We start from the raw sequence: 8,138 nt of genomic DNA, 5'->3' as shown, positions 1-8,138 counted from the left end.
TTGACGCAGGCCATTGGAAAAGGCAGAGAAGATTCCTTGGACTTTTTATCAGGCTTCTCATATTCATGCTACATATAGATACATACATATGTACATGTATATATATGTATATGTGTTCATATGTGTGTGTGTGTGTGTGTGTGTGTGTGTGTGTGTGTGTGTAAAACTGGTTGAGATGGGGAGTGATGAGTCTCTCAAGGAAATAAATATGGCACACTCATTAGAAAGATCATTAAGAATAAAGTGCAGGAAGGGGGCTCTGAGAACAGATTCTTATTCTGAAATTTATTAGGACAAAGCACTCTTTTTAATGGGGAACCTGAAAAAGCTCTCTGCTGCAATTATTATTAGGCATTAGTGCTTTTACTAACTTCTTAGCATCAACGTTGCCCTTCTCTCTGCCTTAGTAAACAGTTGATAACAACACCCTTGTGTCTCAGGCTCCCGCAGAGAACTCATTCTCACTTTTCCTGTCTTTGCTCAGGAGTCTTGGGCTTTTAGTTTGAGACTGCATGGGAAAATCGAACTTCCCTTTGGAGCACTGTAAATTTAAGGACATAACTACACTTCATTGCTTGTCTCTTTTCTTGAATCCCTCTTCCCTTCTTTAATTTCATGTACAACTCTTCTGCTCTCTTTTTCTCTCTTTCTTCTAGAACAGGGGTTGGTAAACTTATTCTTTAAAGGGTCAGATAGTACAGATAGTAAATATTTTAGACTTTGCATACATAGGGTCTCCCTGTCAACTCTGCTATTGTAGTGCAATAACAGCCATATATTATACCTGAATGAATGGCTGTGGCTGTGTTCTAATAACACTTTATTTATAAAAACAGGTGGTGGGCCAGATTTGGTCCACAGGCTTGAGTTCACTGACATTTGTTCTAAAGACCTTAAAGGAAAGCTCCCAATGCACTTACAAAATAAAAATAAGCATGTAGTATTCCTAAATAGTTTTAATTTCATTCCTTCAATGACTCACCAAATTTCAGTATCTGCTAGCTTTTTAATAACTACTATGTATCAGGCTCTGTGCAGGCACCAGGAATTTGGAAGCTCAGTCTCGTGAGTAGTTAGACAGACAGGCAAATAACTATGATATGACCTGTAGCATAACTATGATATGCTACAAAGGACTTATGGGCATATGAGACCCTAAATTAAGAGGATGTCAGATTGCCTGAGTCTTAAAGTATTAAGACACATTTTATCAAGCATTTTGAGAGCAAACGGCCCAAGAAAATGTATGAAAGGCCCAAGAAAACATACTGTTCCTGGGCCCCTAAGTACTAAAGTGTTACTGCAGTACAAGTGTATGTGCAGGTCTTCTAGTGAGGAGGAGGCAGGGAGGGGAGAAAAGAATAGTTGGAAGAAGAGGATCCTGGGTGGTTATAAAAGTTTCCTTGTGCTCCATGCCAGTGTTAAGATGTTATTTTGTAAGACATGGGAACCACTGAACAATGTACAGCACAGACGCCATGGCCAGATTTACTTGCCAACTCAAAGGGGACAATCTGGGAGATGCAATTCCATCAGTCCTTGAAGGCTTTTACTTTTCTTTTCAGAAGCTGTCAAAAATAAGCAAAAGTTCACAGAACTAGGATCTAGAAAACAAGGAAGAAAATGTAAAATAGCCTGAATATTCTTTCTGTTCACTTTCCTGGAGCTCCCTGGACTGAGTTGGCAGTAGATGCACTGTTTATTTGCTGCAGGAAAAAATAAAACTCTCTTAGGTCAGTGACAAGAGGAAGAGAATCACTGGAGCTAACAATTCTAGGAGCTGTAGTGAGCAGCTTCTTCTCAGTGTGATTCGAGGGCTTCTAGGAATCCCTTTGCCCTGAAATACCACACTCATCTACCTTCTGCAGGATCTAAAATTATACAACTGGTGATTTTATTGCTGTACTTTGAACATTGTCCTCTCTAGGCAAGGTATTTTAAAATGCAAATACTCCCAGGAAGAGGGATACACTCTGTCAATCATAACCTAGTATGAATGGGGATATGCATCTAATAGGGACTCAGGAGAACAGAGGCCCCTGAGAAGGAGAGCAGGAGGACACTATTAAAATAAGGGAAAGACTACAGACCCAGCCATGTAGAGGGCAAAGGGCAAAGGCTGACCTTGCCTCCTTCTCAATATTGCCAAGGGCAGTGTTAAGCTTAATAAAGTGGACAAGGACAAGGCATAAAATAGCGACTGATTAATAAACATGAGCAGAAGTATGTCTTTTTCAGACTCAGTGGAATTTTTACTACCTAACAATTCCAGAGCCAATTTGTAAAGGTGCCTGGGAGTGTTTTTGTGTCAGAGGCAGACACATTAGGAGGCAAAAGATGCTGGAAGTGACAATGGAATGACCCCCTCCACCTTTACTTTTCTGGCTGCACTTGTTCTTCTCCCAACAAGCTCCTGCTTGCTGTTTTGTCTTCTGAGTATAAAACTAAAGTGCCTGGGTGAATAAACAAGACCTCTCTTTATCAAAGGGAGCCAGCGCCCAGTGTCTTTGGGTTTGATGCATGTTCACAAGCAATGTCCATTGATTTGAAGCTGGTGAGAGATGTGAGGACACAGTGCCCAGCTGAGGACAAAACAGCAACTCTGGGACCACAGAATGAAACTTCTCAGGAGGTGTCCTCCTATTTCTGCCATCATCATGGGAACTGAAGAAAGACACTTCTGGAACTGATTCCTGCCTGGATAAGGCCAAAAAACAACCTTCAGTCCTTCTTGATTATTCATTTGTACATTAAATATTTAACCACCTGTACTGCAGACCTACTCTGTGTGAAGGTCCTGCTCAGGGTCCAAGGATTCGAAGGCACATGCATGAATGATTGTAATACCAGATAGGTGCATGAGACTGACAAAGTTATTATCTGAATATAAATGAAAGAAATACAGTGGCCTACATTCCTCAACTATAGAAGCAACCTGAGAGACTGTGTGCAAAAGTTGGGAAAAGTTTATGCAATAACCCACCGTGCCCATCAAGGTGATTTGGTTTCGTCTGAACAAGCCCCGATTAGAATGTGAGGTAACAAAGAATTTGAAATCAGGGCCAGCTACATGATTTGCCGGGCCCACTGCACAATGAAAATGTAGGACTTATTGTTCAAAAAGCAAGAAGTGCCCTCAAAAGTACTAAAGTGTGAAATATGCTTCTTTCTTCCATGGTATCTCTCTTGACCTGTCCTATTTTTTTTTTTTGACGTCATGTTACTTGGGCACAGGAATACCTGTTGGGTAAGTGCCAACCCTCACAGATACCCACGGCCTTGCCCCATGACTCAGCTCATGAGAGGACATAGCACAGAGGACATAGCTGCCAGATTCTTGGTCCCACCACCCACCCAACTGACCAATGTACCCAGCCAGGTTTGGGGAAGACAGTTTCCTATTTTCACTGGCCAGCTGCCCCAACCACAGTGGCCAAGTGACCCCCAAAGTACTACAACCTCTGCACCAAGACACACTCAGTACTGAATGCAAGTGAGTAAGAGGCTCACTCTTGTCAAGTCACCCACCTAGTAAACATGGTAGCCACCATGGCCTGCCCTGAAACTGTCACTGTGCAGAGGCCCTTGCTTAAAGAAGAGCAACAGCAGCTGCTGGGTGAAGGCCAGGAGGGAAAGGCTGGTTGGGGCCCTGAATGCCAGTTGGCAGTGGTCACTAAATAAAAGCAAGGAGGGGGAGGCCAGGTGAGATCCTGGGTACCAGGAGGCAGGAGAGCGGGTATATGACAGAAAATCTGTTCCTTGGAGGCATTGTGAGGTGGTATTAACAATGAGCCCAGGCTTCAAGCTCATTGTCCCACAGAGCTTCACTTAAAAAACACGAAATCAAAGGTAACAGTATTAAGCATTTCTAGATGGTGACTTCAGAACATTAAACCCACTTGTGGACCCTTCTGAGTATAGGGCTCTGCCTGACTGCCTTGACTGCCTTGGTAGCCCCCTCATGAAACCAAGTCTGCTTGAAACCTACTCAATTGTACTTTATCCAGCCTCAGAAAGAGATTAATTGAGGAGAGTAGAATTTGCAAGAAATCTAAAAAGAATGGAGTTAAGGAAATAAACATGGTTTACCCAGCACTTTTTAAAGGGCAATGAGATTGATGTTTAAGACACTAAGGAGGTGAGATCAGCCATAGGCAGGGATGTTTCCTCCTCTTTCATAAAGATCTGGGTGAAGCAGTCCTTACTCCTTTTTGGTGCTTTGCTATAATTACATGCTCATTTTAGAAGAAACTGTTAATTGTCCCTAAACATCCATTCTCTCCTTCTGCCCCAGTAATAGTTTTTTTTTTTAATTTTTTTTTGCTGCACACACGGTCATCTAGACTTTTCTGAGCCTCTCTTGCAACCCCATAGAGCCATGTGACTTAGCTGTGGCCATCAGGATATAGATGTGAATTTTTATGCTGGTCCATCCTCCCTCATGCTGCCTGGGATATGGATGGACCAGCATCCTCTCAGACCAGGAGGATGCCTGCCATACCTAGGAGTAATGAAGTGATGTGTTGAAAAGGCTGGAGCTCCTGAGGACTTCGTGGGGGCAGCTTCTGGTCTAGCCATAAACTACATGTGACATCTTGTAATGTCATTCCTTTTATGTATAATCATCTTGTGTAGCCTCTATATTATGTTACTCATAGCCAATCCTAATCCTAACTAATGTGCCAAGCAAATTCACCTGGCTTTGCACATACTATGGTTGGAAGATATGATACCTCATTAATGAGAAAGTATACCTATCGTAAGCTAACAAATTAGTATTGGGTTCATGTAGTGATAACTTTTATAAATTTTGTTAGTCTGAATTTGCTAACAAAATCTTCTAACAAAATTTGATTTCTAGGTCTTAAAAGTAGAGGACAGAGTCTTGGATCTTGGCGAACTCAACAGGATATCTTTATCCTGTGAGATTGAGCTATGTGGTTAGCTGGCACCTTATTATGCTGACAGACATATATACATGTGGATACAATAGACATAATATAGCCTAAATGCTCTGTAAGTGCAGGAAAAGTAGACATCACTGCAGCTGGTTCTTTTAAGATAAGCAAAATTAAGAGAAGCAGAATATGATGAAACAAGTAAAATTACTATACAGCTGGATCCCAATGAGTGAAGGTAAATTTAATTAGACAATATTTATTCAATACCTACTATGTCCCATGCTCTCTTATAAAAGCTTGGGACATATCAGAAAGCAAACAAATGTCTTTGACCCCATGGAGGTTATACACTAGTGGAAGGAGACAGGCAATAGAGACTAAAACATGATGCACAATTAACAAACATAATATGTAAGGGTGATATGTATGTAGTACTATGTAGCAAAAGGAAAAGTAAAGTAGGATAAGTGGAGTAGGTATGGATTCTCTGTACTGGGCCAGTATGTATATTCATCCCCTAGCTGCTTTGAGTGTGGACTACACCCTTCTCAAGAGCACCATTCTCAGACAAGGAAGCTGTCTTGCCCAGATATGCCGAGAAAGTTTTGCATTCCTTTACTTCAGGGTGGGGGTTGGCCTAGAGTAATCATTGGCTGGTATGTGTATATCAATGTGTCCAAGATGGAACAACTCTGATGCCATTCATACTCTACATATTCTAGACTAACCCCTTCCCCGCTCCCCTGGGAATCATTGGGAAACTGAGGAAACCGGAAATAGTCAGAACTAATCCAACTAGAGAGTGCCAAAGTGAAAGGACCAGGTCATATATTGTGCTTGCCTGGCTACATTGATGTTTACTTGAAGTTCATGATCATGAATTTATATTGGGACTGGTAACAAGGATGTAGGCATGGAGTAGGCAGAAAAATGTCATTTTTCCAAGTGAGAATAATGAAGTGAGTGAGGAGAGGAGAGTCAAGGGCATATGCAAGGAAACAATGATAATATTTGGCTAGGGAATTTAAGTAGAATAAGGAACAAAATGAAGATACAAGGGGAAGTGAATAAAAGGGATGGGACTGGCAAAACTATGGAGACACTGTCAGCGGAAAAATTAGTCATTCCAGGGGTTTGGGGTCAGAAAAGAAGTGAATAGGAGGAGCACGGGGGATTTTTAAGACAGTGAAACTTTTCTGTAAGGTATAGTAATGAGTTTTAGTTAATTAAAATGCATCAATATTGATTCATCAGTTATAACAAATGAACCACAATAATGCACGATAATAATAGGAAAAACTGATGGGAGTGTGGTGTGGGGGCTGTGTGTGAAAAGATATACAGGAATTCTGCAAATTTTGCTTAATTTTTTTTGTAAACCTAAAACTTCCTTAAAAGGGGCTTTTTTTTTTTTAACATAATTCTCCATGAGACTAGACTTTTAAAAAATCATTTTCTTCTATCTATTGCAGAAATAAGACAGTGCTAGGCTTCTGTTAGATAATTAATTAGTACGTTAAATGCAGTTATGTTAAATCTAGAGTCACTTCCTCTAGATCAAAAAATGAATAGAGTCGTAATGTAGAAAGTGAATAAGTAAATAAAATATTTTTAAAGTTTTACTTTTGGGTTAAAGAGGCCACATACTTAGTTGGTACCCAAACTGGAAAAACAATAATATAATTTTAATATTCTAAAGCGGGAATAGCAGAGGAAGTAGTGAGCCTGGAAGAAGAAAAAATATCCAAAGCTTAGTCTCTCTAGACAAAAGGAAAGGCACTTTGACACCTTCCCCACAGCCTTGCTCTTGTGATCTATAAGAGAGACTTGGATCATAATAATTTCTCATAGTTCTAAGAAAAAAAATGCCTACTGAGGTCATGTGATTATTAAACTCTACAGTCCCCTTAGTGAAAGGCATATGCTGCAATCTTGTCAAATTCTGTATGTGCCTATTCCTTTTCTGAGAATTTAAAGGTGAGAGTTTTACTTTCATAGTGAGGCTAGCTAGCTAAAATGTCTTTCATAACAAGTGCTCTAAATGCTAAATTCTGTGATGGTCTCACCTGGCTTAAAGTGAAAAAGAAAAGGTAAAGTTGTAATAAAAATGGACTAACGCTTTATATAAGTACGGCATTGTAAATTCAGTCCTTAAGTGACCAAAATATATTACAAGGCTTATAGTATATTGAACAAAGTTACTTTAACTAGTTAAATAATTTTAGGTACGATTAATTTCTTCTTCTATGAAATTGTTAGAAAATATTTTCTCAAGTGTTTGGCTATTGATTCAGAAATCATTTGATTTTGAAAATGAAATGGAGGAGATGATAAATAAATTAATAGTGACATTAGATGCATATTAAGTTATCTCTGCTGTCCACACAGGCAAGCACATTAGACAGAATCATCATTCAATTAATTGCCTTTTGCCGCAATGAACCTCTAATCTTGGAAATAGAACGATCACACGCACAGAAAAACAGATAAGCTATTTGAGCCACATTTTAGAAATAAGAAATCAAGTTTTCACTGAGGCATGTAGGATATCTCTTTGAGTGACTAGCAGATTGTTTTTGTATTAAATTCTTTCAGCTATTACTATATATTCTAAAGGAACACAACACGAGGCCAAAAAAAGGAAATTCTCCGTTTCTTGGAGACAATATTATTCCTTGTTTGTTTCTATTAGTTTAAAAATCCATTGAGATGAAGGAGGAGAAAAGAGATCACCAATTCAGTCTTGCTAAGAACTGATCTGGTTTCTGAAGAATTTTAGAAAGGAAACTTGCCCAATTTCCTTTATGATATTTCAGGTGATATCTAACAATCTGATAATCCTTATTTATGTCTCATCTAGTTTCCTCATGCTACTGTTCAGTCCATATTCTTTTTTGATTATTGGAGCTAAACAATAGTTTGTACTGTAAGTGAGAATAATGATATACATGAAAATTTGTTACTAATTCACTATTCACTTTTCATTTTCTGGTCTAATAACCTTTATTCATCATTGTTTGAGTTTTGAAAAATTTAATCATCTTTATGACTTTTGTTGTGCTTGTTCATAAAGTTTCCTGTACCTTATATACTGTACCATTCAAAATTGAACTTAAGTTTAGTGGCATGGTAAAAACCTAGTTCTAATGTATTATGTATATTTTTATACAATGGAGCAATAGTGTTTAGAATAGATATAATTCTAATGACTTTCAAAGCCCCTCTCTGCAGTAGTGA

Source organism: Pteropus alecto, unplaced genomic scaffold (assembly GCF_000325575.1).
Source record: "Pteropus alecto unplaced genomic scaffold, ASM32557v1 scaffold121, whole genome shotgun sequence".
Lineage (NCBI taxonomy): Eukaryota > Metazoa > Chordata > Mammalia > Chiroptera > Pteropodidae > Pteropus > Pteropus alecto.
The sequence above is the reverse complement of the archived record's forward strand: the minus strand, read 5'-3'. Positions refer to the sequence as shown.